The following is a 24,447-nucleotide window of genomic DNA, read 5'->3' as shown; positions in this document are numbered from 1 at the left end:
GAGTCATTAGTAAAATATTCAAAAAGTAGATTTAAAATTATATGTATGCACATTGTTGTACATTCAGTCCAATATATATGATGCTGTTTAAGTTACTATTTAATAATATAATTATACTTTATTCATGTATATTAACTAGTGTTAAAACCTTACAGCTTATAATATTTCATTTTGAATAGTTCCTGTACTATTATTATCTAGTTAATAGATGCATCTCCAGACTGAATTGTTTTTCATTTTGAGATATGGTTGCTTGGTAGTTGTTTTTTGCTTTATTTGAACTATAACTAAATACTCATTCTACAGGTATTAGTGCTTTTATCATACTAATAGTCATGTTGATTAATGAAATTATCACTAAAGTACTAAAGAAGGTTCAGTAGATAGTGCATGACTATTATCTTTAGTTCAGTAATGCTATGCTTATTTACTTATATTATAATGTTACCAGTTGGTTTTGCTATACTTATATATGTTATCTTACATATCTTTCAGTTTAAATTGTATTACTTCTTATGATAGAGTGTTCTAGTTAAGCAGAGTGTGATTTATTTATTATTTACTTGTTTCTCTTTCTCTTGAAATACTTGAGGAAATACATTTAATCACTATAAATTTCAATTTAAGGATAGGAGCTTTAGATTAGTATTAGAAGTAGGGATTAAGCATGTTGGACGTCTTGAAATTAGTTAATTTTGTATATATTTTTAGTAGTATTACTCGGACTTTATGTTATGTTAGGCTTCCTTTGAGTAATTTGTATTCTAACTTGAGGTTATTACTATCTATAATTACAATGTATTTTTCATGTTCTTCTGCTCTTCCTTTATCACAGGGGGATTGGTGGGTAGGCACTAGGGTTAGGATAAAGGTTATTATTATACATTTCATGGTTCTTAAAAACTTTTTCTTTTTTTTCAACAAATGTTATTTGATGTCTTGCTTGAATACTTAAAGACTGTTTTTTCTTTTCTTTTTTTTTCTTCTTTTTAATGTTGTGTTGGATTTGCACCTTGAGTTCACTTTTATAGCATCAATAATGATTATACTTGTAGAATATGCCTGTTGACATAATTTTAGATTCTTGGAATGTTAGAGGCATTCAAGATAAAGCGAAAAAGTCACTATTATTTCATATGATCTTTAAATCACAGGCTAACATTTGTTTTATTCAAGAGACCCATATTTCACGTATTGATTGGAATAAAGAGTTAAAAAAATGGATCAAAAAGATTATAGCTTCAGGTGACTCATCTAACTCCAGAGGTGTAGCTATAATCATTAAACAAAAATTCATTGGGAATATTATTGATGAGAAATTTGACGATGAGGGGAGGTGGTGCTTATTTACCGCTTCTATTGCTGGTTTGGACAAACCCTTATTAATTTTAAATCTATATGGCCCATGTAATTCACAACATTTGTTCATTTTAAAAATTTACAATATTCTTGCATCCTATAAGGATCATCATATTATAGTGGGTGGTGACTGGAATGCAGTTATAAACCCTGTAATTGATCGTTCCGCTCCACTGACACCTATAATCTTCAATCTACTCTGGCTCTAAATGATTTGATGACAGAATATAATTTAATAGACCCCCTCCTCACTGTTAAAAATATAAACAAGAATGATATATATACTTATTATTCTAAGTGCTATCATTCGTGGTCCAGATTAGACTTCTTTCTAATTTCAGATTATATTTCAAAATATATTGTAGACTTTACTACAGAACCCAGATTCTTTTCGGATCACTCAAGAATTTCACTAAAATTGAACATAAAACCCAATATCAAAAATAAAACTATGTTTAATAAGTGGACCTTAAATAATAACTTATTGTCAAATGAAGATATTTGCAAACAAGCTTCAGAAATCCTAAATGAAGTGGTGAATAGTCTTGAATCATCAGACATTCCTTATGACATACAATGGGCTGCATGTAAAGCAAGATTAAGAGGTTTATTTATTAGTAAAGCTGCTTTTTCAAAAACAATACTTTAAGAAAGAGGAATTCTTAAAATCAAGAATTTCTTCGTTGGAAAATCATCTTAGTCTGAACTATGATGCTACTTTAGAAAAACAAATTTTTGATTGTCAGAAAGATTTAATTCTGCTTCACCAAAATAACCTCTCCTTAGCTGAACAAAAGCTACTTGCTTCATATTCAGAGTGGGCCCAGGTTCCATCTAAATTGTTAGCGAGAATTATTAAAGGTAACTTCAGAAATCCAAATATTACATCTTTATCTTATAATAACAGATTATATAATACTGATGAAGAGATTATTCAACTTTTCACCTCTCTTTACACTGAGTTATATTCAGGTTCTTCTAATTCTGTTAAAGATAATCACTCAAAACTCTTTTAGACTCTTTGCAGTTCCCTAAACTTAATGATAATCAGCAAAAACTACTTTCTACCCCTATATTGGTACAAGAAATCTCGGATTCAATAGATAATCTTAAATTGGGTAAATCTCCGGGACCTGATGGTTTTACTCCAGAATTTTTCAAAACTTTCAAATTGGTAGTTCTTCCCTTTCTATTTAAAGTTTACAATCATATAAGAGTTAATGATATCTCAGATATTCATTGGAACACATCCAAAACCATTCTAATTCTAAAAAAATAATAAAGATAAATCTGACCCAGTAAATTATAGACCCATTTCTTTAATTAACGTGGATATTAAGATTCTGTCATCTATTCTGGCTAACAGATTGAAACGGATTTTACCCTCAATTATCTCGTCAGATCAATCAGGTTTTATGTCTCAGAGACATGCTTGGGATAATACTCTATCTTTAGAGACTATACTTCATCTCATTAAGAAAAATCCAAACCCTATATATGCTTTGATTATAGATGCATCAAATGCCTTTGACAGAGTATGTTGGAACTTTCTATTTCAAACTATGTTATGTTTTAATATTCCCTTATTCTTTATAAATTTTTAAAAGTTTTATACAAGAATATGTTTACTAGACTATACATTAATGGTCAATTTTCTGCTCGATAAAGATCACTAAAGGAACAAGACAGGGTTGTCCATTGTCCCCTTTTCTTTTCAACATTTACTTAGAACCTTTGCTATTGTTTATTACTCAAAATACTTTTCATAACATCCCTAGAATTCTTAATACTAATATTCATTTCTCTGCTTTTATGGATGATTTAGTAATCTACTTTCAAACTCCATTATCTGATTACAGAAAAATAATGAATTCTATTGATTATTTTTCTTAGGTTTCCAACTATCTTTTAAATTCTACAAAAACTCATATTTTTCCCTTAAATCATTTAGCACACAAATCTTTTTTGTTTCCAGACGATCATTTTCAGTTTACTTATAATATAAAATATTTAGGAATCAATTTAGAACACAATAATAAATCTTCCTTTCAAAATAATATTAATAAATTATGGAACTCTATATTGTCTGATATGGACAGATGGAAGCATCTAAACCTTTCATTTCTTTCAAGGGTGGCCATTATTAAAATGAATATTCTGCCTAAATTTCTTTACCAATTCTCATCATCTGATCAGATAATTTCAAAAAATGTTTTTGAGTCTGTAAATAAAGCTTTGGCAAAATTCATATGGTTCCCTAAATCTGTTAGAATTTCCTATTCTAGATTGGCATTTTTGAAGGACAAGGGAGGTTTGGGTTTACCTAATCTTTATCTCTATTTGATTGTCTCATCCAATAAACTTCTTACTATCTCTAAATTCAATAACACTTCTTATCCAAATCACTCTTTATGGATAAAATTATGGTATAATTATGTCATTTCTAATAATTTAAATCCTGAAGCTATTCCCTTTATCTCTCTGGATAGTTTATTTATTAAAAATATATCTACAGTATTTAAACAAAAGATTAGAGATTTCCAAACCTTACTCAAAATATGTAAACTAGAAAAGATCTCACACCATGTTCAGCCAATTCATCTAAACCCAAATATATTATTGGACAATAAACTTTTGAACTTAACAAACTATCCTTTAATTAAAAATCTAAAAGTAGGAGATGTTTTGAAATATCTTGACTTGCCTTTATCTGACTGGCGTAAGTTATTGAAAGTAAACTGGAATTACTCACCAATTCTTACACAACTAAGAGCAATAATTAAAACAAATTTGTATCTCTGGTCCCCATAGACTCACAATTGAAAAACCTTAACACGATTATCAAAATACTTTCATCATCTGATAAAATGCTCTCAAACTCATATAAATTAATTAATTCTTTAATGATGGACCACAACTGTCTTTTATCTAATGTTTGGTTGAATTATAATTCCCAATTGTCAGAATCTCAGAAAGTCCTGGCTATTAGACACACTAAGGAATTTATCCCTTTTATATAATTAGCATACACACAATTAATGATTAATAATGATGCCTACTTTACCCCAATCAAATTAAACAAATTTAACCCAAATAAGTCCCCTTCGTGTTCATGCTGTTCTCATCCCCAAGCAGACCTCCTTAATATTCTATGGTATTGTCATTTTTCTCACAGATTGTGGACATCTTTGAAAGTCAGACTGCAGAAAATGGGATATCAAAATCCACGTTGACGTGGGAATTTGCTATTCTACATATTCCATTGATTCATCTTTCAAAAGTTGATATTCATGTTATCATATTTATTTGCTCATTACTAAAACTTTATATAATACAAAATTGGATTGATCGTTCTAAATTAAAATGGGTTACTTTCCAGAAAATGGCTTTTAAATTTATTGATGCTCAAAGATACTTAGGTGGAAGTCCAAAAAAAAAAGCTATTAGAAAGGTTGTGTTAGAAAAGGTTCTAAACATATTAAATAGTTAATGTTAAATATTTTTTTTTTTTTTTTTTTCTCTCAGGTTGCCTAACTTGTATATAGTGTACATATGGTGTATGTTTTATTTCTAAATAACTTATCAAAATCTCATGAAGGTTGTTATCACTAGATGAATTGTTATATGTTCATTTATGCCTTCTTGTTATGTATAATCTTTTAATTGTCTTGCTATTCATATAATTAATACAAAATTTTTTGAGAAAAAAAAATTTGTTAGTCTTACACAAAAACTTGGTCCATTTGGCCATTCCCCACTAGTTACTACAGTATATACCTTCTATAATGGATGGACACTTTCCCACCATTTCTCCAGGCAGTCTAACTGACATGGGCATCCTGAGGCAATGTAGCAATTGCCTCATGTATACTGACAACCAGTTACTACAAAACTAATACAACATGTGAGACCTGTATCTGTACTATGAATTTGGAATCAGTTATTTCACATAACAACAAACCAGGTATCAAGCATGTTGTCAGCACACACACTTCACCTCTTGCACATAACAAGCTCATAATGTATAAACTCACATACACAGAATTATTCCAAAGAAAACTACCTAAATATCAGAGACCTTCCAAGTGTAAAACTACTGCACACACTGCAGACCCAACAGAATTCTCTACACATAATACACACAACAGTGTCTCAACCAATAAGCCCCTCAGGCAAAACATCTCAAAACCAAATTTCTTGCTCATAAGTGACTCCATAGTGAGACACACAGATGTCCCCCTCACCAGGCTGGACAAGGAGAAGGTCATGGTCAGCTGTCTGTCAGGTGCCAGGGTCTGTCAGATCATGTACACACTCAAGTCTCTCAACAACAAGTGTCATTATGAATTTATCATAGTCCATGTTGCAGTGCATGCCTGGAGATATTCCTCGCTCTAGTACCGTACGAAGAGGGACATGATTTTGCTCCGAGGCAGGTATGTCCATTCCCTAATCAGCATCCCACTTTCACTCAGGATAATGCCTCAATATAAACAATACATGCTTGACTTTAACAACTGGCTTAGCTTCTGTTGTCAATCCAGGGGGATCCCGTATCTGTTTGCCTGGAAAGATATGATTGACAGACCATGTTGCTTTGCCAGAGATGGTCTTCACATGTCACCTCTTGGCTTTCGGTTACTGGCAAAGGTACTTGGCTCCCCCATAGTGGCCTTTTTAGGCAATGTGAGAATAGCTAAATTCCCATTGTAAAATAATCCACTAGGGACAAACTGAAGGTTATGCTGCTTAATGCAAGGAGTGTAAATCAGAAACTTCACTCACTGGAAACACTCCTTACCTTGGAAGGTGCTCATGTCTGTGCAGTTGCAAAGACATCATTCGAGGCCGCAGAGACCCCCCTGGCCATGCAAGGCTACAATGCATTCCACACATTCAGATATCAAAACGAGCATGAAAGAACCAAAGTCGGAGGTGTACACATCTTTATTAAAGACAAATATATCTCAAGACTGGTCAAACAATATGACTCCGTAGCGCTACTCCGTCCATATAATTGTTAGATACAGGTCTCCCACCATGAACCACATGAACCACTCTGCCTACTTGGACCTACTTGATTTACTCACTATACAGTCAAACACCTTGGTTATGTGTGATTTCAAGTATCCTTTCATCAACTGGTAGTCAAATATGAGCACAAACATGCTCACCCTAAGGTTCCTGGACTTTGTTAATACACATGCTATATAACAGATAGTCTGTTCCCCCACATGGGGCTCAAATGTCCTAGACTTAGTAGTCACCAACATAGGGTCACTACACTATCTTCTGTGTGTTGCCCTCCCTTGGTCAGGTTGGATCAGAATTCAGTCTCATTCAAATTCATGATTATACCTGAGAACCCCTCAAGAGCAGAAAGGATGAACCATTTTTCCGAAACAAACTATAAGCTCCTAAGCAATGCCATAAATAGTTGCAGCCCCCCCCCCTGCTACCACTGTCAACAATGACTGCTATACAGAGGTGTACACAAATGGCATGTATGAAGACCTATACAAATGTATAGCATCAGCTGAACCTGAATGGATCAAAACAAGGTCCTCACAAACAAGCAAGCCACTTTGGTGGCATCAAGCATAAATAGATTATACAACAAGTGGATGAAAGTAAAGTCTAAGAACAAGAGGGAACTGACTCAGCAGAAGACGACACCCTCCACAGCTTGAGCGAGGAAATTAACTATCTTGTAAAGTTCCCTAAAGCCACATGTGAAGCTAAACTATCATCCCTAGCTAATAATAGTCAGGAGGCATTCTTTAGCTATGTCAGAAATCTAAAAGTGAAGAGTCAGCTTTGTGCCGAGCTAGTAGTGGATGATACCACTCATACTGACCCTGACGACATCACCAACCTGCTACCAGACAGATTTGGGGTAAACTGTACCCCTCATCACCACCAGACATGCCCCAGAGCATACCTGTTTCCAGTCCTCTATGTAGTATCTCCAAAGTGAAGTTTATAACCACACTCTGCATGGCCAAAAACAGCCTCTATGTGACTGGATAACATCCCAGGCTGCCTACTAAATGGTCTGAAACAGGACCTAGTGTAACCACTTGGTACTCTCTTCAACCACAGTGTAAGTACTGGCTTTGTCCTAGCCGAGTGGAACACTGCAACAGTAATTCTCTTGCACAAAAGGGGTCCACCAACTAACCCTGAGAACTATAGATCCCTAAGCCTAACCAGCCATATCTGCCATGCCATGGAGAGAATAATAATGGACCTTATCAACAAAGACATAGGTGACCTTCAAACTCTTGTCCTAACACAATTTGGCTTCCTTAAGGGTAGATCATTCCTATTATAACCTGGTGGACTTCTTTGAGAATGTCACCAACACCCTGGATGAAGGCAAAACACTACATACTGCCTATCTTGACTTAGCCAAGGCTTTTGATACAATCACCCACTCAGGCTTCATCGATAAACTCACACAGCTGGAAATTAATCCATATGTCACTAAAAGGGTAGCCAAATGGATCTCTGACAGAACACATGCAGTCAAAATTGGGGATTCCACATCTAGCAGCAGACCAATTAACACTGGTGTACTACAAGGATCTGTGCTGGGCTCCCTATTGTTTGTAATGTATTTCTCAGATGTCCAGGGGAAAATAGATTACCTGTGGCTAACCATGCTCACTGATGATGGCAAACTGGGTACAACAGCGTCCCCCAAAGATGTTGACATACCACAAAAAAGTCTTAGACAGAAAATAATTAGTGCCAAAGCCATGGACTCAAAATAAACACAAAATAAGGCATTATCATTCCTTTTGACCAAGAGGAGATCCCTGCACATTACAAGATTAACAGTACCCCACTTAGCTGAAACCCTGTGGCAAGAGATTTGGGAACACAGGTTTATAGCAACTATTACTTCAATCAACATGTGTCCACAATGGTAAGGAAGGCCTTCTATGTTGCATATCTCAAAAGTAAAAGCATCACATCCAGAGCTAAGGCTGTTATAACTCCTCTGTACTCATCCCGTATCAGACCACTAATAGAGTACAGCGCTCCATTCTGTATGTACCTCACTAGACACCTGCAGCAACTGAAGAGACCTCAGAGGTTTCTCACCAAGACAATTCAGGGCCTGCAACATATGACCTGCATGGACAAACTGAAGGCCCCGTCACTGTACTCTGTATCTTATAGCCTGCTGAGAGGTAACTTGTGCTTGGCCTACAGAGCAGTCTTAGACCCTGGACTAATGGAAATGCTGCACATCCGCAAGTCACATGGAACAAGATTCACTCACTCCAAGGATCTTAATCTGGCCTGTGACATTAACAGGACATGCTGAAGAGACAGATATGTCTCAGAAATTGCCACTCCTCTGCAACAAACTTCCAATTCACATAAAACAGAGCTCTTATATGGCCCTATTTAAGCATAACATAGACAAGTAAATGGGAGACCATAAAATAATCCTGGGTGTGTCATCATGCCCCTCTTGGATAAGGGCAGTTGGTGCTGATCATAAACTTGCATGGAAAATATAGACCATACAAACTGCTCAATAAAGGAAGAATAGTATAACATGACTATGCTAATAAAGGCCCTAGGGCCAATAGCCTAGTAACATCTTATGAACCTAAGGTGACATTTGCCATGGATCCAGGCTAGTGTCTGATCCTGCCCTGGTGAGATGGTTGCATATGCAATAATCTGATATAGCTGATTACATCAGCAGTGTCTGTTGAGCATGTGGTGGTACATCAGCATTGTCTGTTGAGAATTTGATGATAATAGTGTCCCACATGCTGGTATAAAAGGATCTCTATAATGTCAAGTAAAAGTTCATGTATACACACACACACACACACACACACACACACACACACACACACACACACACACACACACACACATGACTACAATAAGAATAGAAACTATACCTAAGTCAACAAACTACCGAACACAGTACTACACACAAGCGCCATGGCACAAGTCTTACTTATACACATCTCCAGGTTAATATATAGTGGATGATATCAGCAGTGCATGCTGCAGAGAAGGTAGGAGGCCATCCAGAGAAGGATGTGTAGACAGGTGCAGGTATCAGATGCTGGCAAGCCATGTTATTGGAGAGGTAACTGTAGAATAGCATGTCTACTCTGCTGAGCTGAGACAGATGCACACCGCATTGACTACAGTGAGAACAATACCCCTACCTATCTAAGTGCTCAGACTATAGAACACAGTATTCTATGCAAGTACCACAGCACAAGTCTGACTTTTAAATGTCTGCAGATCAAATTATCTTGGATGTCATCAGCAGTGCATGTTGGAGAGAAGAAGGTGGGAGGGCTGTCTGAGATGGATTTGTCGGCAGATGCAAGCATCAAAATACTGGCAAGACATGCCATTGGAGAGGTAACTGTAGGATAGCACATCTACTCAGCTGAGTTGAGACACACACACACACACACACACACACACACACACACACACACACACACACACACACACACAGTTGACTGCAGTGAAAACAGAACCCCTACCTATCAAAGTACACAAAATATAGAGCATATCACTCTATTCAAGTGTCATGGCACAAGTCTGAATTTTACATATCTGCAAGTCAACTTATACTCGATGACATCAGCAGTGCTTGTTGAGGAGAAAAAGGTGGGAGGCCTGACTGAGATAGAAGTGTAGGCAGGTGCAGGTATCAAAATACTGACAAACAATGCCAGTGAAGCAGTAACTGTAAGATGGCACACCTCCTCTGCTGGGTAGACACACACGCACACACGCACACACACACACACACACACACACACACACACACACACACACACACAGTTGACTACAGTCAGAAGAGAACCTTTACATATCTAAATATACAGACTGCAGAACTCAATACTTTATGCATGCACCACAGCACAATGTTTACTTTTACATGACTACATGTTAATTTATGGTAGATGTCATCAGCAGGTCATGTGGGTGACAATAGTTTGGGAGGCCTGCATAGGCACATAGATTCATAGGTTCATAAGAGGCCAGTAGCCTAACTGTAGTGTGTGTCCTAGATGTGTAGAAGCCTAGCTGTGTAAAAGCACAAGTACCCTTATTGAGCATAGATGGACATTTGAGTTTAGCAGAGCAAGGTCGTGAACCACCAGCTGGCCCTTTCCATGAGGGAGTACACAACATTATATATTACACTTTGTAGTTTTGTTTAATAAATGTGTGTACAAAATACTGAGCCATCAGAGTTGTATGTCTTGGAGGGAGGGGGGACAACACATGTATGTATTGTGAATATATGATGCATTATTAGAATCTGCCCTGAATATGCAGTTTTCATGTGTAGTTTTATGGCATACAAAGGAAACAGTCAATAAACACCAATAAGAAAGCATAATTTATACAGTTCCATTGCACAGAGACCAGTGGCTTTGAGTGATTGTTAACAAACTGTACACCATGAGAGTTACACCTGTTTGCAGGAAGGAAACATGAGCTGCATTTTTAACATCAGTAAAAATAATACTGTATGGAATATAGTGCATTTGGGCCATGGCCATGTGTATAGCAGTTCTAGACTTACACATGTTTCCAATTAGAATCTTGAGGAAACAGTTGTCTCTGTTGCACTTCATTGCTTTAAACTGCAATGTCACAGCAGTAAAACAAAGTTTGCACAATCTCTACTAGAACCCAATACCGTCTGTACTCCATGACAGGTTTTCATGATGGCAAAGGGCATTAACTGAATGCATCCAGTTACTATTTTGGCCATCTGCATTGTAAGTGGTCTGGCACGCTTCGTGCAAGACAGATAAACACAGCCATTGCCCACATCCTCTATTTGCCCTATGTAGCGCACTACTCAAAAATGGCAATGAAAAATTAGGAGAATAAGAAAGAAACTTAGTAATGGACACATATAAGTAAAATAAGTGTCTGCTGTCACATGTTAAGGTATGTTTTGTAGAAATCCACCACTATTTACTTCATTGCTGCACCAAGTTAAGATATACAAGGATATGCCATAATATTATTAAACAATGAATACATTCTTGGTTCAGGGCTTACCTTGCAAAGGCAGCAGTTGAGACAATTTTATTTCGGGCCTAGAATTTCCTTTTGTCTACTCCCATGGTATTGAATTATGCAGGAAAAAAACAGAGTGTAGGCTACACGGGTGCTTTATAGCTTGCTGAATAGCTCCACCACACTGAAACTCACCTGCTAATCCTGTAATTAGTACCTATGGAAAATGTCTGCTACTTTACTGAATATATGAACTCTGTTGGAGCCCATTAGAGCACAATGCTCACCTACATGCTGCTGCATGCACCAATGCTGAAATAAAGTGAACACAGGAGATCTTATTACTTTTGTCCATCCCTGTGATATCGCACAAACACGCAGCTCAAAATGTATTGGAAAGTTTGCAGAACCTGTAGTAGAACCCAGGACCTTCTATACTCTATCCCTACACATGCAAATACTGCCACAGGAACAGTTATGGGACAAGCACTGAGAAATATGTCATTCATTGCTCCATTTCCCTTGGTTACGCTAAGCTCCACATCTTGCAAACAAGGACAAACATTAAAAAATAAATTTTAACTTAATGGGGATACATATGATAAATTTTAACAAACAATAAACAGGTGACACAGAACTTGTGATTTGTTCACTGCTTACATGCACTTTTACACTACACAGACCTACATATACACCTCTGTAAGTGTAACCAGACACAAAGTCTAATGGCTGTCATCATTCACTTTTGCCGTGCATTCAACCCGAACACTGTGGAAGTGCCTCTTTGAAGTTAACATCCTTACACTGTTACAAGATTTTGGGATTCAGCATTTCTAATGAGTTTTGTCATCATTTGCATCTTCACTGTACTGACAGCCCTGGATCTACATGGTTGGTAACTGTGTAGGCAGGGAAACTGAAGGGGAGCCGAGTGTTATACAGTCAAGAGAGGGTATTACTTGTGTTTAATGGGATTTATACTTTTAGCTGTCTACATTAGTTATGAGTACATTGTTCATTGTGGGGTGGGGGTGCAAAGCTGAATTTATGCCATGGCACCTAAAAAGGTATTGTTGCTATCGGTGCATTCAGAAAACATTCAAATACATGTCCAATATGAGCATTGAGTCTACATGGTAACTTTACAGCTGGTTGAATCACTCCACCATGTTGATTCCCTTCATAGCATACAATTCAGCTATTTATGCTATAATTAGCATGCCACAGAAGTTTCCATGCTTGCAAATGAGTGCACACCACGATGTGTACACTGACAAAAATATTGTGTAGGCTTTATTGAATCCTCCGAATGTGTATATATATATATATATATATATATATATATATATATATATATATATATATATATATATATATATATACCTCAGTGGGTTGGAGATGGTGCGGTGTATTTTCTGTAAGTTTTTGGTCCAGTGGCTACTTACCATTGGAAAGTTGTCGGGCTTGTCGTTGTTGATTCATTTGAAGTTTCAGAGTTATCCCTCGACCTTGTCGTTTTCAGTATTGTGGTCTTTTGTGTTTGTGAAGTTTATCTATATATATGTATGTATATATATATATATATATATATATATATATATATATATATATATATATATGTGTGTGTGTGTGTGTATACATGTGTGTGTGTGTATACATGTGTGTGTGTATATATATATATATATATATATATATATATATATATATATATATATATATATATAGGTTTACTATCAATATTTTGAAGGTAAAATAATTTGTGATCAAAAGAACAAACTAAAACTCTAGAAAACAGAAACAATATTTAGCCTAAATGTCAAAAACATGACAAACAACATTCGCTATATCAGTGTTCGACAAACGTGCAGTCGACGGAGTTTGCTTAGAAAATATTATAGTAAACCATATATATATATATATATATATATATATATATATATATATATATATATATATATATATATAAAGACATAGATAGCTTTATATATATATATATATATATATATATATATATATATATATAGATATAGATACATAGATACAAATAGATATAATTTACAAAGTTTATTTTACATCAAATGTATATGAAATATATATTGGGTGGCACAGTGGTACAGCAGTTAGCCTTGTCACCTCATGTGCAAAGTCTGCATGTCTTCCCTGCATTTGCATGGGTTTCCTCCAGGTACTCTGGTTTCTTCCCACATTCCAAAGACATGTCTAGAGTGTTTCTCCCTGGGCTTCCACTGAAAATGGGCTTTGTCCCAGTTGGACTTTCCCAGTTAACTAATGTAAATAAGTAATACAATAAATAAATAACTTATAATCATAAAATCCTGCCATATAGTGGCCAAATGGATAAACAAAAATAGCTGTTGAAGGCAACCCCAAACAATGCTCTGTTGTTTAAGAATGTCTTTATTAAGCACTTTTCGTCCAGATAGTGCTTGAACTTCATCAGATACATTCTGACTCAAAATCCACTCTTTAAAATAGTTAATGGTTACTAGTATAGAATATAAAATATAACATTTATCTTTCCAGACTTTTAAGTTTAAGAACACTTAAAATCGAACACATCTCATTAATTCCAGGGTAATGGCATGCATCCAACCGGAGTTGCCATAATAATTCAAGCTTTTCTAGATTCATTAAGTGTGGCACCCCCTAATGTCAGCTGTCACTTGATCAATACATTTAAATTTAAACTGGTGGTTTTCATTTTCTATATTGTGTCTAGCTAAGGTGTTCTGTTTCTGCCGATTGAAATTATACACGTTTGTAAATTCTGTCCTTTAGTCTCCTATCATTTTTTCTGATGTAAAATGCAGGACAGCTTTTGCAGGTAGCTAGGTACACCACCATTCTTGATGTGCAGTTGAATTTCTTTTCCAGGTAGTACTTTCTGTCCCTTATTTTAAATGTTGTGCCTGTCTTCACATATTTACAATAATTGCACATGTTACACTTGGACATCCCTGGTTGTCTAACCTGTTGTGAACAACCTTTACTTAATATGTCTTTAATATTCTCACCCTTTCTAAAAACAACCTGGAGGACTTCCATAAATTTATTTACCAAAGATGTATAATTTTTAATTACATTCCAGTTTTTACATATAATGCTTCTTATATACGTCATGTCTACAAGATATATTGTACTGAATCTGTATCTTACAAGGGATGCTCCAATGGTTTCTTCTTCTACACCTCCATTTTCTTCCAAGATTGACAGTTCTAAGTTGTTTCTAAACACTAAAATAGGTGTAAATGTATCATTAGATCTTTTTAATTTTACTTCTTCTGTTAATTGTCTAATCATCTGGTCAGGATACCCTCATTTAAGAAACATGTCCCTGAGCTTGTTACACTCTCATAAAATCAGAATCCAATGTTGTCATCTGGGCAGCTCTTACCAGCTGTCCCTTAACCACTGAACATTTTTGGTAATATGGGTGGCAACTGGAAAAGTGTAGAAAAGCATTTGAATATGTTTCTTTTCTGAAAATTGTAGCTGTATAACATTGTTGGCTCCTATCCTTTCTCAAGTTTACATCTAAGTATCCTATTGAATCCTTATCAAAGTTGTGTATGAAGTGTAGGAAACTAGTTGTACTATTAAAGTCCTGCATAAGCTCCATCGTCTGCATGTTGTCCCTGTTGATAATCATAAAAATATCATCCAAAAACCTGGTATAGAAATATATTGTGTCCTTAATGTGTGGGTTGTTGTTAATAAATCTATATTGCCAGTGGGCCATAACTAAATTGAAAAAACTTGCACCAACCCATGGCTACATCATTTTTTTGTAAGTAAAATTCATTGTCAAAGGTAATATAGTTGTTAGTAAGGATGATGTCTAAAAGCTCTTCTACTAAGGCAATTTCCTCACTTGCAGCTCCCTTTATTCTCAACATATGGGCTACCCATTTGATCCCTTCACTATGTGAGATCGAAGTGTAAAGGTCCCGTACATCTATAGTCATAAAGTTATAGTGTTCCTTATATTCAAACTTATTGATGTTACTTAAAAATGTGCATGAGTCCTTACAAATTTGTCCTATGTTGCTAACATATTTTTTCAAAATTGTGTCTACCATCTTCTCACATGAATAAGTAATAGGATTACATGCATCAACCAAAGGTCGCATAGGGGGATTTTTCTGTACATTTATCTATTTTAGGAATCCCGAATAAAATGGGAATCCTAGGGGCTGGCATAGTCAGATAGTTCAACATATCTATACTAATCCTTGATTTAATAAACAAGTCATTTAAATACATTTTTACTCAAGCATAGGCTGTATGTAACTCATTTCTTGACACGAAGATGTATGTATCACTCTGAAGGATTTCATTCATCCTTTTGTTATAGTCATATGTACTCATAATAGCCAACCCTCCTCCTTTATCTCGTTTCATTGTCCTTACTGGCAAATGTTGTATTTCACATAGTAAGTCACTCTTCTGTTTTAATAATGTTAAATCTGTGCACATTATTAAAATTCGTATTCAAACAATTCCTTGTGTCCAGCTCATACATGGTTTCAAACATTGCACTAGCAGGATTTGGGGGGGGGGTAAATGTAATATTAATATAAAACTCATTGTGTGTAAAGTAATTTCCCCCAAACATAACATTTAAGTTTAGAGTCCTAATAAACAATTTCAAGTCTGGAAGTACTTTCCCTAAGTCTGTTTTACTGTCCAGTATGAACGTAAACCCCTTGGCCAGTAAATCAACAAGTTATTTTTCAATTTCAAATGGTGAATAGTTTAAACTGTAAAGTCTTTAGTGCTATTCAAAAGTGTTTTACAGCTATTTACCTGAGGGGGTGAGTTTCTACATGCATTACCTCCTCCTCTGGTTCATTTTCCGTTTGGGTTTCCCCTGTTGTTGATAATGACCTCTGGGATTGTGATTCTGTCCTCTGTTCTGAAAATTTGAATACTCATTCGAAGAACTTGGTCTAGGGTTGTTATCTCGTTCATTTTCCACAGTTTGTCTCATATTGCTGTTGTTAGCAATCCTTTCACTTCTCCTTACAGGTTCCTGTTCATTCACATTTTCCCTCTGGTGTTGTTGTGATGTCACTTCCTCCTGTGTATTTTCTGTAACTCCTCCTCTAGCTGTTGACTAATAAGTGTTATGACCAATAGGATTCCATAGTTGTGAGGGGGGTGGTTTTGGATATGCAGTTCTGTTCTGGTAGTCTGTGACATCTCTATTAAGTTTTTTTATTTTGTTCTCTCTTAGTTTATTCATGTGTTGGTCTATACTTGTGAAGATTCTGTTATGATCATATAAATAATGACAAAAATCGCTATCTGTTCTAATTTTTTCATCCACCTGTTTAATATGATTTTCAGTTTGATTTACCATAATTTAGTAATGCTTTACCATTACCTCTAACAGTTCCAACCTGTGTCTGTCAAAGAGTTTCAACAGGTCTTGGCGAAATAATGAACCTGTCTCAAGCCCTGTTGGATATTGCCAGGCTCTAAAACACTTAGCGACTATGCTCTGCTTTATACATTCACGGAAATATGAAATTTCTAGTTGCAGTTTTTTGTAATTGAGTAAGTTCATAGGTAGGTACTAGGCTATCAGTCCTAGGGCCTATATAAGCCCAGCCAAAAAGGTACCCTGGCTTTTGCCTTCCAAGAAAATTATTTTCCTGTGCCACTGTTGAGCAGAGCCACAGATGTGATCCCCAGGGTGAATTTCCTATTTCCCATCAATCATCAAGATTTTTCTTAAAGAGTGCTAAAGAGGAGCTTTGTTTGATATAGATAGGTAGATTATTCCAGAGTATGGGAAGTCTGTGGGACAGGAATCTAATCCTCCGGCATGTTCTGTTTATTGTGGTGACAAGGTTTAGGTCCCTAGAGCATGTAGCTCGGAGGGATTGGGATTTCTTTAAGTGGAGCATGTCCAACAGCTTTGGGTTTGACACAGCTTTGTATGTTAGGCAGAGATCACCTCTGAGTAGGCGATATGTGATGGAGTAAAGCTAGAGGTTTTGAAACGGTCTGCGTAGGACATCTGTTTGAAGCCGATAATCCTCTTTGTGAGGTAGGTCTGCGGCCTTTCCAGTTGTTGTAGATGTCTTGTGAGGTACATACCAAAAGGGGCATTGTACTCTATAATGGGTCTAATGAGTGATGAGTAGAGGGGAAAAGTGACCTCTTTTTTTTCTGGATGAGAAACCTTTTGTGATGAGGTGTGCCACGTAGAAGGATTTCCTGACTACTGTAGCGATGTGATTATCAATGGAGAGACTACTGTCCACCTGTGTCCCAAGGTATCTTATCACACTTTTGGTGTTGAATATACTACCGTCTATGTTGTAGTTCATGGATACAGAGTTTTTACCAAAGGGGATGACAATGCACTTTTTGTCATTGAGCTTGAGGCCATGACTTTGACACCAGGCATCTGTCTCAGTGAGGCCCTTTTGTAGTTCCAAGAGGAACTAATCCCTCAAATAAAACAGCTATACAATCTCAGCCTCACTACAGGATATGTGCCCACAGAATGACGTACAGCAACAGTGGTCCCACTCCACAAAGGTGGAGCCTCTACGGACCCTGGAAACTATCGCTCCATAAGCCTGACTAGCTTAGTCTGCAAGGCTATGGAGAGGATCATCATGGAGCTCATAAACAAAGACATTGGGGACCTACACACACTAGATCCTACCCAGTTTGGCTTTGTCAAGGACAGATCCTGCCTTTTGAACCTGGTTGACTTCTTCGAAACAGTCACCAAAGCCATAGATGAAGGGAAGGTAGTCCACACAGCCTAGCTGGACCTTGCAAAGGCATGTGACACAATACCCCACTTGGGCATCATAGATAAGCTATCCAGCTTAAATATAAACCCCTATGTCACAAGATGGGTCACAAACTGGCTCAAAGACAAAACCCACAGAGTGAGAGTTGCTAGAGCCATGTCAGACTCGAAACCGGTCACAAGTGGCATCCCACAGGGTTCTGTCCTGGGACCACTCTTGTTCGGTATATACTTTTCCGAGGTACAGGCAAATGTGGAAGGACTATGGCTCACCAAGTTTGCAGACAACTGCAAAGTGGGCGCCATAATCGACTCTCCAGCTGACACAAACATCCTTCAAAAAGGTCTCACAGAGACAGATAACTGGTGCCAGTGCCATGGTTTAAAGCTAAATGCCAAAAAATGTAGTCATACCCTTTGGCAAAAACAATGTGCCCACAAATTACCACATAGGCGGAAACCCATTAAGTACAGAGAAAGTTATTAGGGACCTGGGGACCCAAGTTGATAGCAATCTCTCCTTTGAAAACCACATTGACAAAGTGGTTAGAAAGACCTTCTACATAGCCCACCTCATCACAAAGGGTTTCACATCTAGATCAAGAGAGGTAATCGTGCCCCTTTATTAATCCCTCAACAGGCCCATCATAGAATACAATGCCCCTTTTGGGATGTACCTTACCCGACACCTGCAGCAATTAGAGAGACCCCAAAAGGATCTCACCAAGAGGATCAAGGGTCTCAAACAGATGCCATATGCTGCTCGGTTAAAAAAACTCCAGCTCTACTCAGTTGCATACCGCCTACTTCGAGGCGATCTATGCCTGACATACAAAGCTATGTCAAATCCAGAATTAATGGACATGCTCCACCTCAGTAAATCTAAATCCCTTAGAGCCACACGCTCGAGGAACTTGAACCTCAGCACAGAAATAAATAGAACTTTCTGGAGGGACAGGTTCATAACCCAGAGGCTCCCTTCGCTATGGAATAGAATTCCAGTTCATGTGAGGCAGAGCACCTCACTGAATCTCTTCAAAAAGAATCTCGATAGGTGGATGGGGGATCGTAGGTTTGTCCCAGGGATTACTCCCGTGTCACTATTAGAAAGAGGCACAGTAAACTAAACCTTAAAAAGGGTACAGTATACTCAAATCAAGGGGTGGCGTAAGTCATACAGAATCGGGCTAGGCTTATAATTGCCCCAGGGCAGATAGCCTAGTATGAACCTATGAACCTATGAACCTATAATCATTAGGAGTTTCGATTATGGCTCTTAGTTTGCAGCCATCTGGGAACTTCGTTAGCCAAAGACCTTCTGTGTTAGCCTGTACATCAGAGAAGTAGATACCAAACATGAGAGGACCCAGGACTGAACCCTGTGGTACTCCACTTGTCACTGGTCTGAAGTCAGATTTAGAGTCTGCTACTTTTACAGTGTGGGTTCTGTCAGTGAGCCTGTTGGCAGCCCATCTTGTGACATAGTGATTTATACCTAGTTTAGTGAGTTTATCTATAATTCCAGAGTGGGGGATGGTGTTGAAAGCCTTGGCAAGATCTAGATAGGCTGTGTGAATCACCTTACCCTCATCTACAGCTTTGGTGACTGCTTCAAAGAAGTCTACCAGGTTTAGGAGACATGATATGCCTTTTACAAACCCAAACTGGGTGGGGTCCAGAGTTTGGAGATTACCAATGTCTTTGTTTATAAGTTCCATGATGATATGTTCCATGGCCTTGCAGACCAGGCTCGTCAGGCTAATGGGGCGGTAGTTCCCGGGGTCCATGGTGGCTTCCCCCTTGTGGAGTGGGATAACCATCACTGTGCGCCATTCAGCAGGCACAAAGCCTGAGGTGAGGCTATGATTGAACATAGTACTTAGGTGGGGTGCCAGTTTATTCTGTAGTTCATGTAGAATGGGATGTTGTCTGGTCCCATGGATGCTGTGTTCTTGGCTTTGGAGAGTGTGGTTTTTACCTGTGCAGCCATGATTACAAGAACTTCACATTCTTCCGGTATAGAGATGGGCTCTTTAGGGGGTGAGAGGGGGGTAAAGTTAACACTGAACCTATCAGCCAGGATGTTGGCAATATCAGTTGGGTCTGTATATTTAGTGCCATTGTGCTGTAACTCAAAGCAGATCTGAGTGTTGCCATTGAGATTCTTGACATAGCTATAGAATGCTTTGTAGTTGTCCTTAGAATCAGTGGTGATTTTGTTTTCATAACTAGCTTTGGAGGATTTTATCATGGATCGCAGCTTCTTACTGAGGCTGACCGTGGAGCTCCTTACTCATGGGATTTTACTCTTTTTCACAACAGTTTCTTTCTTCTGTTGTACAGTTTGTTTATGGCAGGGGACCACCAGATTGGCTTCCTTTTTTAGGAGGATAGTATCTTGGTTCTGTTTGGGATAGCACGATCCATGCACTCATGTAAGTGCTTATAAAGTGCAATTGTGTAGGATTCAGTAGTTGTAACTTTATTGTCCATCTGCATGGGTGTCATGAAGTTCACCACTTCTGTCTTCAGAAGCATGAAGTTGGCTTTGGAGAAATTTTTTACCATGGTTTTCTTAATGGGGGGGGGGGGTCAGGATGTGGATATCTAGGGTAATTAGCTTATGGTCAGATCGGATCAATGAGGCGTTGACTTCAGGTGTGGAACACTGGTCACTCATGTTGCTAATGACTAGATCTAGGATATTGTTGCCCCTGGTAGTCTCCAGGGCATTGGAGTTTATGAATTCCAGAAAGCATTGAGCGAAGGAGTTGGTACATGAGTAGTTTTCCCAGAATGGTGGGGTAGTTGAAATCTCCCATTATTAGGGTGTTTGGTTGAACCCTAATATTTTCCAGTACATCAAGAAAAAAGGAGTGGGAATCCTGAGGCATGGTGGGGGATCTGTAGCAAGCTACAATTTGGATTGCAGTTTTGCCCAGAGTTAGTTGCACTCGACTAACCTCGGCTGCATTATGCTGAGCAACTAGCCTGGAAGTGTGGATATCCTTAATGAATATGGACATACCTCCGCCTTTGTTGTTCCGGTCCAGGTTACATGACCGAAAAGTGTGGTATGAATTATAGCCTGGTAGTGCAGGGGTGCTCTCTGGAGCCTTGAACCAGGTCTCAGTCACTGCACAGATATCTATGTTCTCCATTTTAAGGAGTGTCTCGAGTGAGGGCATTTTGAGATTTAGTCTTCTAGCATTGAGTAGCAACACCCTCAGCTTTTGCTTGCCTGTCCTGTTACGGTGGTGAATTTGTCATTTGAACCTTGCCTAAAAAAGGCACTATAGGGTCAGCAAGAAACTTAGTCAGTATCCAGAATCCCAGGGGTGACAGGTGCAGGCCATCTCTGGCAAAGCATCGTAGTCTGTCGACCATGTCATCCCAGGCAGACAGATACTGGATCCCTTTAGAATGACACCAGAAGCTTAGCCAATTGTTGAAGTCGATCATTTTGTCCTTGTACTGCAGCATCATTCTGTGTGATGGCAGAATGCTACTCTGGGCTAGGGTCATACCTACCTGGGCTACAAGATCGGAGAACTCTTCCTTGTCTCTTTTCATGTAGTCCAGGTAGGTACATCTCAGGTTGTTCACACCAACATGGACAATGACAGGGTCATATTTGTACTTGTTGTGGAGTGACCTGAGTGCATGGGTTATGTGGCAGATCCTGGCACCTGACAGGCAGCTGACAGTAACCTTCTCCTTGTTTAGCCTGGTGAGTGGGACATTAGTGTGCCTGACTATAGAGTCACCTATGACTAGTGTGTTGGGTACGTTGTTTTGCCTTATTGGCCGTGGTTCAGTGGCATACTGAGTCTGCGGGCTATGTGTCATTTGGGTTGTGTTGGGGGGGGTGAAGGTTGCTTGCATTTCTGCTTTGGAGGTTTCTGTTGCTTGAGCAGATTATTATTGAGAGCCTCAGCGAATGTTTTTGTGTTTCTATGTGTAGACTTTGGTGGTGTAGATTTAATGAGACTATGTGATGAGTGTAGTGTGGTGCAAGTGTTTACCTTCTCCTCTTGACTGTCAAGTTCAGTCTTGGTTGGAGAGAGCTTTATCTCCAGTTTGGCTAGATAAGTGCATCTCTTACAGGTTATAGTGTTTGGTGGTAGGAGGAGAGGGTTGTCTGTATACACGAGGCAATTTCTACATTGCCCCAAGATGCCCAGTTTCATCAGATAGACAGGAGAGAATACTGGGAGCTGACCCTTGGACATGCCTGAATAAAAAACTATTGTCCTCTAGATAAGTGAGGAAAGTGACTACAAGAGCTGTTTTTCTCTAAGCAAGTGAGGAAAGTAAGTACCAAAACTGTTTTCCTCTAGATAATGAGGAAGGTTGAGTGCTGTAGTAATTAGTAGGTTATTTAGTGCTTAGAACAAGTTCTGAATAAGTGCTGATCACAAATGAGCAAATTCAAGTGCTAAAACTCAGAATCTGTATCTGGACTAAACTAGTTACAGGAAAAGGGGAAAACAAGTACAAATGCGGGCTTTTAAATCAGAAAGTTGAGAGAGATGGAAAAACTGGCCAAATGGCCAATAACTACAATTTCTGGGCTAGAACCACTTCTTATGTGGTAGATAGGTTACCTAGTGCTTACCACTCCCACGGATAAGCTAGAAGGCTTCCCTCCAACACAGAGAGCTTGGGGGAGAGGGGCTCAGAAGCTTACATATAGTCCTGGATACAGCAAATCTAAATCTGGACTATACTAGTTCCAGGAAAGGTAGGAAACAGGCTTAGATATATATATATATATATATATATATATATATATATATATATATATATATATATATATATATATATCCAGAAAAGTAGCTAAAACAGCAGTAAAAACAATTCAAATGCAGTGTAAGCTAGCACACTTGAGTATGTAGCAATGTTAGACCAAACAGTTTAAAAAATGCAATTAAAATAAAAATGTCTAAAAACAAGTGCAGAAGGAGTCTATTAGGTAGAATGAGGTAATGAGATGGGACTGGGGGGAGTGTCCCAGATCAAATCTACAGTGGGGGTGGGCAACTGCAAAAGCCTCCAAATTTAAACAACAAGACAGGAATAGGGTGGGTAGGGGAAAACCAACACCTTCAGCAGAGATCTGAAAAACTATACAGTGAAGCAAAAATAACAGTGCACAACTCTGAAGTCAGCCAGCAATGATATAAAATTAGTCAAGCAACAATTATCAGTACACAACTCTAAAGTGCCAGAAAAATATACTTAGCTCTGTATATCTCCAGATAGTTTGAAGAGCACTCTGTCAGGACACAGGAAGGCTCCAGCAATGCTTGCTGGATATGCTGGATAAGTAGTATTCAAACAACTTTAAGTGTTCTGTAATTAATACTGTTACTCCACCCAGATGCCCTTGTTAAATTGTCTCAGGTTGTAGTTGAAGTGTTGGTGTAGAATCCAACCAATTGTTCAAATTAAGGACCCCAATAAGCCCTGAGTAACTTTCAGTGTTAGTTGGTCTTGCTGGTTCACTACTCAAGTTCTTTCTCCATGTTCTGGCTTCTGAATTGCCATCAGAGTTTGTCAACAAAGTAGTATTTTGTGTTGAACAAGTCAGGGATGCAGCAACTGTAGAATAAGTTGCACTAAGTCACTGGTTGTTTTCTTGACTGCCATAGGTTGCATTCTCTATCTGTTGACTGTTAGGTAGAGAAACTACATCAAGTCTCATGGCTAGATCTTCCACACGTTGAGAGAGCATCATTATTATGATAGTTAAATTTCCAATACTATCATTTGAAGTATTTTGACTTTGGTTGGGGCTAATGTGCCCTTCGCTAGCCATATTCAAAAACTCCAAACCAACAGCAGAAAGTATAACAAACAGATAAACAAAAAATAGCTGTGAAGGCACAAACCCCAAATGATACTCTGTTGTTTAAGAACGTCTTTATTAAGCGCTTTTCATCCAGATAGTGCTTGAACTTCATCATATACATTCTAACTCAAAATACATTTGTTGATTTACTGGCCAAGGGGTTTGCATTCATACCAGACAGTAAAGTGGATTTAGGGTAAGTACTTCTTGACTTGAAGTTGTTTATTAGGACTCTAAACTTAAATGTTATGTTTGGGGGAAATTACTTTACACACAATGAGTTTTATATTAATAGTACGTTTAACCCCCACATCCTGCTATTGCAATGTTTGAAACCATGTGTGATCTAAACATAAGGAATTGTTTGAATAAGAATTTTAATAATGTGCACAGATTTAAC

Source organism: Protopterus annectens, chromosome 1.part0, assembly GCF_019279795.1.
Source record: "Protopterus annectens isolate FY-2018-M chromosome 1.part0, PAN1.0, whole genome shotgun sequence".
Taxonomy (NCBI): domain Eukaryota; kingdom Metazoa; phylum Chordata; order Ceratodontiformes; family Protopteridae; genus Protopterus; species Protopterus annectens.
This window is presented reverse-complemented; position numbering follows the sequence as displayed.